General features: G+C 41.1%; 1 protein-coding gene across 1 annotated transcript in view; it reads right to left on the bottom strand.

Moving 5' to 3' along the window:
- MTHFD1L (methylenetetrahydrofolate dehydrogenase (NADP+ dependent) 1-like) overlaps nucleotides 1-8876 on the bottom strand; it is a 213743-nt gene that overhangs the window by 53718 nt on the left and 151149 nt on the right. The window lies entirely within an intron of this gene.

Here is an 8876-nt window from a genome sequence, read left to right on the forward strand (position 1 = left end):
AAGAATGAGCGTATTTTTTGTGAGTAGGAATGGGTTGAGATTTTAATATAAATGCTGATGTGATCAAACATGTTATTGGAAAATTAGAAGTTGAATTTACTATCACTTTAACAAATTATGAGAAATCAGGCGGCCTGGAAAAAATGTGAGAAGACTAGAAATGGGCGAATAAATGTGAGTGGGGAGATGATTTCCGTAACGCTGCAGGGAAATCCTGCATGCTGGTCACATACAGACAGTGACCTTAAGAAACAAGAATGGTTCATTAGGAAAGGAATACTCCACAGATACAATGATTCTTAATTGAAGCAAAGCATTTGACAAAATTGTTCCTAATTTTACCATGGGTAGAAAAGACATAGGCATGATGCAGTTAGTGGATTTACTGTTTGGTGAACAATTGCTGAATCAAATGCTAATGAAATGATGTCAACCAAGGGGCAGAAGTCTCTTGGGCCTGCCTCAAGGACTTTGCTTGGCAATGGCAAATGGTATTTGTGTGAATTACTGTTGATACAGGAGAGTTATCCAACCAGAGAAAATAAAAGCTAGTACTCTCCACCCTCCCAACCCTGAGAGAACCCAAAACTGCTTTAAAGTGTGTTTTTCATTACTATAGTTTTTATTACTGTAGAGTTATTCTGTGGTCTGGAACTTAAATATTGGACAATTTAACAAATAAAAAAAGAATAAAGGTACAAGCCATTATAGACTTTCATTGAAGGGCATAAAAAGGGTCTGAATCGATGGAGAAAAATATTACTTTGTTTATGGATAAGGAGACTCAATACTTGTATAGATGTTAGTTCTCTCATACTTATCCCATTAGTTCTGCGCAATTCCAATAAAATTCCCAAGATCACTTTTGCATACTTGGCCAACTACTTCTAAAACTCATCATGAAGAATAATGGCATAAGCAGGTAAGATAACTTAAAAATAAACAAAGAAAAAAGACTTCTTTACTAGGTATCAATCACACCATGAAACTGTGCTAATTAATTCCATGGGTACTAGCATGGGAATAGACAAATTAATCAATGAAAGACACGAGAACTCAGAAAGACACCTCAGCAGGTGTAGGACAGTATATCACGGAAATGACACCAATCAACCGAGACGGGGCTGACTACCCAACTGACTTTTGGATGGAGAGCAATAAAATTAGGTTCCTACCACACGCCAAGTCCCCATATAAATCCAATATGGAACAAAGGCCTAAACTTGACAAATAAAACTCTAAATATTAGTAGAAAACAGTGGGAACTCTATCATCCTGTGGTAGGGAAGGATTTCTTAAACGAGGCAACAACAGAATAAGCCGTAAAGGAAATGATTTATATATTTGACTACATCGAAATTTAAAACTTTTTTTTAAAAAAAGACATTATTATTTAATAATGGGCAAAAGGAGTGACTAGTAACCATATGAAAAATTGCTCAATCTCATCCGTAACAAAAAAATGCAAATTAAAATGATGAAAACCAAATTCATACTCATTAAATCAGCAAAACTGTAAAGTAGATATTATAATATCAGCTGTAGGTGACGATGTGAGGAAATGTGCTCTTGCCTTGGTTGAGATGCTAACGGTCTAGCCTACCAAGAAAGACAACTTCCTAACTGGTCTCTTCACTTCTCACACCCTCTACCGCAAGGCTAACCTTCCCGACATACAACTAAGCAAGAAGAATTTCCCCATCCTCAGCTTCCCACGGTCTACTGAAGAACAAAATCCAGTTCTAATATTTAAGCATCTGCACAACAGGTCCTCTGAAGCGTAAGTAGATAAATCCCTGTATCTTCAAATTTCCCTCCATCTTCTTGCACCCGGGCCCTGCACATAAAGCCTCTTTCCCTATAATCTTCAAAGACCAACCTCGGTTAAAACTCTCTAAGCTCTCCAAGGTCCATCCCAAAGGCAACCTCCTATGGATCCCCCTCTGGCAGCTGTGAGCACTCTCTTCTTTGATGTGCAGATGCCCTTGTGGCCTCGCACCTGCTGCTCAGAAGACAGAGGTTCAACAGGGCCTGGCCGTGAGTGGCTGCTAGGGAAGCTCATGCTATTTTGGGGAGTGCTGATGGAGCTCAAGTCGTTAACAATCCCAGGACACTCAGCAGGACCAAACTCTGCTGGGGGAAAGGGGCCTTTTGTGAATCATGTCGTATGACAAATTGAAGAATCTCCTTCTCTAGAAAGGACAACTCTGGAAAGAAATGATCATTATTTCCAGGAAGGCAGAATGTGAACCAAGCGACAAAAGTTAGGAGGGAGTAATTTTTAGCCCAGTGATTAAGGAAGAACTATAATAACCAAAGCTCTCTCACTAAGCAGTGCCCTGTTCACTCCAGGAGGGTTCAGTATAAGCTGAACATGGTGCCGAGAATGTTGTAGAAAGAGTTCCTGCTCAAGTGCAAAGCTGAGGCTGGGCTAGAGAGAGAACCTTCATGGTAACTTCTACCGTAAAAGATTCAATGTTCAAATCAGCTGCAGAATAAAGCAGGGCTTATAAACTCTTTGAGGTCAAGGACCATCTCTTGTTTACCTAGAGGTGGGATATAATACCGCCCCTGGCATATATACTAGGCCCTCAATGTAGAGTTGAACAATGAATGGCTATTTCTAAACTTCCTGTTGGCTAAGCATGGGTTTCATACGGCAGATAACAGGGAGAGAGGACTTTTTCCATGAATCTTAGATCTCATCCATCAGCATATGTTACTGGACACTGAAGTGCTTGATACTGACACTATACTGAAGCCAACATGAGCTCCTCTGCCGGTCAATAAATGCCTTGCAAGGAGCAGCCTTTTTTTTTTGAGACAGAGTGTTGCTCTGTCGCCCTGGCGAGAGTGCAGTGGCGTTGTCATAGCTCACTGCTACCTCAAACTCCTGGGCTCAAGGATCCTCCTGCCTCAGCCTCCTGAGTAGCTGGGACTATAGGCACACATCACCACATCCGGCTGATTATTTTTCTATTTTTAGTAGAGATGGGGGGTCTCACTCTTGTTCAGGCTGGTCTCCACTCCTGAGCTCAAGCAATCCTTCGGCCTTGGCCTCCCACAGTGCTAGGATTACAGGTGGGAGCCACCGTGCCCGGCTGGAGCAGCCCTTTTTAAGAAATATTAATAAAAGTTAGTAGGGTGCTGGAAGATGTTTCTAGCAGGAAAGGAGCCATGTGGCAAGTGCAAGGATCACGCTTTGTCAGGGGAAGTCAGCTCCCAGGATACCTGTTTCCGAAACAGTGTAAACAGTGGTTCCTGGGAATCTGGCAATGTTCTTCCAGTCTCTGGCCTGTGCCTCCCCCAGCTCGGCCACTGCCTCCATGGGCTTTGCACAAAGAAGCCTGGTGGCTGTGTGAGGCAGGAGGGCTAAGAGAGAACACGGCCCCTGCTTATAGTTAAATCATGTGGCTGCTCTGATGTTTCCTCATTCCTAGGAGGGGGATGTGAATTACTCCATTTGTATCATCGAATTGCACACATCGAAGCAACATAAAGCCAGCCAATGTAATGCTGCGCTATAGAAAACTTGAGTAATATTATCATAGAGTGAGGTAGTAGGGTGAATGAAAGAACTACGTTTTCTCTGGAAGCACAACAAAACAACAAGATATTACTACCCATAACATATTTAAAGAACACAATGCATTTTATACTGAACTCTAGATCATGATTCTAAAATAAAGAGTGACTATGATTTTTCTATTAAGATAATAATTAAGGAAAAACTCATCGGGGAGCAAAATAATAGCAAATGAATGACTAGTGAAGGAATGAGTGTGAGTGGGTATCTGATTTATTATTATTTTGAAACATGAATGTATTTTATTCCAAGAAATATATATATTTTTAAAAAATTTAATTGTGGTAAAATACATATAACATATAATTTACCATCTAACCATTTTCTAACTACAGTTCAGTAGTGTTAAGTACTTTCACATTGTTGCACAACCAACCTCCAGGACGTTTCATCTAGCAAAACTGAAACTCTCCACTCCCCCAGCCCCCCGTCCCTGACAATTACCATTCTACTTTCTGTTTTTATGAATCTGACTACTCAGCTTCCCCACTGCTGGAGAAGATGAAGGGCCTCCCGATGGCTTCAACGGGTTCAACACTGTCTCCTGGAACCTGAAGAGAATGTACCCTCTGAGCTTGAGTCCTGTGGCCACATGCTGAATAAAGAAAATGCTTCAACTCACATAGCTAAAAAGCCCATGGCCAAAGTCTTCTTGGGACTCCTAATATAATTTTTCTTTTTCATTTACATGTACAAGGAAAGAAATAAAAACATCTCAGCTAACACATCTTTTGGATTTGGTGTAAAAACTAAAAACAACTCTGATAAGGTACTTCCCACTACACGCCATCTATTTATATTGTGTTGCAGTAGGCAAGAACGTCCTGTTGTTTCTCTGCTCAATTTTGGGGAAAAGTGTAATCTTTAGAGAAAAAATAAAAGCCAAGCTTAGTCCAGTGATCTTGATCTGAACTTAATATTCACTTGTACTTCTCTGCAGTAAATGATAGTTTTTATAAAACAAATAAAATGGCAAAAATAAATTATGAGTGTTGATACATTCATCATTGCTGGCTCTTCCCTGGCTCTGTAAATATTGACTAATCTATTTATTCGCCACATCTTTCATCCTGATAGTCCTAGGGCATAGGAGAGTGGCTTGCACATAGTAGGCATCCCGTAAGCATTTGCCGAATAAACAAGTAACCCTCTAGTGCAAGTACTTTAAAGATGTCAGGGCATCTATGTCGTATATAGAGCTTCAGGGACTTTGTGCACAAAGAATTGATGGATTGGGGATAATGGGAGACAATAAGTAAGTATGACGGAATAGAGTGTGTGACCAAGGCTCTGCATAAATATTACTATTTAAGTTGGGAGGCTGCAGGTTGCAGGGGGAGGCATGACAATTGGCAAAAGCTGGTAAGACATAAAAAGGAACTTGAATAGTGCCTTAAAGGAAGAACAGGAAAGATCTCAACAAGCAAAGGAGGGAAAGAGTATTCCACGTGAACCAGAAGCAAGCAAGGTGCAAATGGTGGCAAATACAGGGCTTATTGGGGAAATAGTGACTATCCTATTAGTATTAAGCACAACTGCTTAACATATTAACAAGCTACTTCACAAAGCCTGGAGTCTACACTAGCATCTTTGGTCACGTTTGAACTAATCCTTTGTTAACTTTTCATATTCACCAAGAATATAACTCTACACATATTCTATGTTAATTCCCTCCCAAACTTCTGAAATACATATTTAGGAAACGAAAATGCTCTAGAATAGAGCTGTCCACCGGCACTTTCTACCATGATGAAAACGTTCACTGGCCTTCTAGTCCAGTAGCCACCAGTTTCGTGTGGCTATTAAAGCATTTGAAATGCGACTACTGCAACCGAGGTACTGTATTCTCAATTTTATTTTAGTTAACTTAAATTTAAACAGCCATATGGGATCTTGGGCACTGCAGCTCTAGAAAATAGCTATGACCCACTGTTATACTGTTGTTATCCTGCATAGAGTAGGCATACCGTAACCACTGGCTGGGTGGCAGGAAGGTATGTCGGAGGATGCGGTGGTCTTCGTGCTTTATCAAGTGCTTTGTGTAGATGTGGCGCTCCAGGTACATAGATGTCGCACGAAGTTAGATAGTATAACCTTCTTGAAAAGGTTCTAGAAATGCCCACTGGAATTATGAAACCATTTAAGACCTGCTTTTTTAGTGGAATAAAAGTGACCTATAAGTTCCAGAAAAGCGGTTATTTAAAATGGACAAAATAAAGTGAAATGAACAAAAGTTTAAAAATGAAGCTGCTGGAAAAGACTCGTGAAGGCTTTATAATGTAGTGACATCTCATCTCACTTGGAGATCAGATTCTAAAGTCAGCAGCCCTGAAAATCATTTAGAAGAATCTCGAAAACATGACATACTACTCTACCATCAATACCCTACTATCTCTTAATAAGCCCACACCATTACTGAGTGTTAGAACACATTTCTCTTTTTTCAGCCCTGCACCAGATGAAGTCGTTGGTGGGCATCAGGGCTACACTGAATGAAAAATACATGTTCTTTTGTTTCACCAAGGCCAAACAGCCTATTTATGTGGGTTAAATGTTCCTATGCTGTGATACTGGCAAAATGTATTCCAATGCCCGTAAAATATATAAAGAAAAGGATTAATTAATAAACATGCAAGTTGAATAGAAATCTCTGGACACACAGTAATTATTTCAATTTGTACTTTGTATTTTAAATGAAGCATAAATTTTAAATGATCCATCAGTACAGTTTGGGAAATAGTCCTTCCTGTACTTCAAATACAAGTACAACATGAAACTCCCAACATTAATTTATATTGACCATTGTACAAAAGGTACAAGGGGGTGCGTTACAAACACACCACCTGGAGCCATGGGAGCAGCTCTGCCATTGTTCCTGAGAACAACAAGCCCCTGTATGTTTGACACAAAGCATGTCCTTGGCTGGAAACCAACACATCTGAGCTACCAGAGGTGTACGTGCCGACTTCCATGAGCCTGCCCATGGAGCACCAGTTCCTGTCGGTTCCCTGGCCCTGAGCAACTGGTTAACTCTGCAGATTCCTAGAGGAATCGGATTCTCCGGAGGCAAATGTGGTGTGTGGTGGAGATAACTGGGAAGTGAAAAAAAATTTCACTGCCAGAAAATCTGCATTTGTCAACATGAAATGATGACAATAAAGAATTCACATGGTGGGCCGGGCGCGGTGGCTCACGCCTGTAATCCTAGCACTCTGGGAGGCGGAGGCGGGTTCGAGACCAGCCTGAGCAAGAGCGAGACCCTGTCTCTACTAAAAATAGAAAGAAATTAATTGGACAACTAAAAATATATAGAAAAAATTAGCCAGGCATGGTGGCGCATGCCTGTAGTCCCAGCTACTCGGGAGGCTGAGGCAGGAGGATCGCTTGAGCCAAGGAGTTTGAGGTTGCTGTGAGCTAGGCTGACGCCACGGCACTCTAGCCCAGGCAAGAGAGTGAGACTCTGTCTCAAAAAAAAAAAAAAAAAAAAAGAATTCACATGGTGATCTTTTATTACTCCCAAATAGAACATGGCAGCAATGCCAAAGGAAGGGCATATGTGGAAATAGGTGATTTTAAAGACCCTGTTTCAGCCAAAAGATGAGGCTGACAGTGGCCCGAGCTCTCTGCTGCGCTTACTGACACTCACACAGTATGTGTTCGTTCCTCTGTCACAAACTGACTTAGGAACCTCAGTGGGGTGCAGGAGCCATAGGAACGAATGCAGGTGCAGTTCCCGTTCCGTTCTCACAGGCAGGGAGCCCTGGTCCTTTACGAGTGGTCCTTTTTCTTGACTGTACAGCAGAAGCCATGTATTGCCCACCAAAATCTACTGAAGACGTGCTTCCAAAGAAAAAAACTTTGGTTTAAAAGTGCCACTCAAGAGCAAACTACTTACATGAAAGGAAAAAGAAATCATTTTCTGAGAAAATATTATTGCTCAAACAAATCCCCCAGCCTCTGAGAGACTGGAGTGTTAGGAAGCCTGTGCTGTTTGGCATGTTTTCTCCCCAATCCTCTCTTAAAGTGGCCTAGTATATGTGGTACCTTTAATGTTTATACCTGAGATAACATTTAATGTTCCTTAAGTGCTTGCTTTTAGGTTGAGAAAATGGATACACTCTCTATTATAATGGTCTTATCCCAACTAAACTGAAGTCGGAAAGCCTGTCGGGGGGATGGAGTGGGTGGTTGAAGGCAGCTGGCCAACATGTGGTGTGACTTCGATAGTTCATCATTTTATATTAACTCATAATTTTAGATGAAATAATGCATTTCTGGAAACTTCCATCATAATGACATTCCATTTTTCATAGTAGAAGAAAGGCTTTCAATGAAATTATAGGGATTCTTATGACATGTACAAAGGATGGGGCACGCTTTGCCAGAATCACACAGGATGCTTTGAGAAAGTGGGCTGGTATGAACAATAGATGCAGATCTCTTGAGACTACCTAACACAGACGAATGAGGCACCAGGCACGCTGGGAAGGAATGTTATATATTGCAGGCAAGAAGAGACCCGACAAAGAACCTAGCAGCCAGTGTTGGAGAAGAATCTAGATTTGACACAGATCTGAGGTATGTTTGTGGAAGCAGCAGGGCATCTGGGAGTTCAGAGTTGAATCACAGGAGAGGAGGCCGGGGAGAAGAGGCTTATGAGGGGCTCGCTGAAGCAGTTCAGGTTGGATGATCAAAGCCCTTTAGAGGCAGTTCAATCATAAATAAGATGGCAGAATATTAAAGAGTATGGGGAGAGAAACAGATTCACCAATGAGATTCTTAAGAGACTGGAAAACATACGGGGCAGCTTTCCATAGAACACACCACACATTCCAATGCACGGGAAGAGGAAAGGCGAATGAAGAGAGGCCTGGTGGCCCAGCGCACGGGGCAGGGGATATCGGGGGTCCTGAAGATGGGAGGAAAGCGCCCAGGGAGGTCAAAGCCCCAAGGGGGAGACAATCCTCTAGGGACAAGAACAAGACAAAGGGATACCCTTTCTCCCTAGATTGTATTTTTTCAATTACTGTGAGATACAAAAGATGTACAGAGATGTACACAAATATTTTAGATTTTAAATCTCTTAATTAAACTCTCTATGTACAATGTGAATATACTTAATGCCACAAAACCGAACATTTAAAAATTGTTAAGAGGGAAATTTTATGTTATGTGTATTTTTACACGCTATTAAAAAGTCCCACTATATATACATAGATACAAATATATACATATGCATTTTTATTTATTTATTTAATTTTTGAGGCTCTGGTTGCAAATGCCGTAAGTC

This window comes from Propithecus coquereli, unplaced genomic scaffold (genome assembly GCF_000956105.1).
Source record: "Propithecus coquereli isolate 6110/MARCELLA unplaced genomic scaffold, Pcoq_1.0 Scaffold48, whole genome shotgun sequence".
NCBI lineage: Eukaryota > Metazoa > Chordata > Mammalia > Primates > Indriidae > Propithecus > Propithecus coquereli.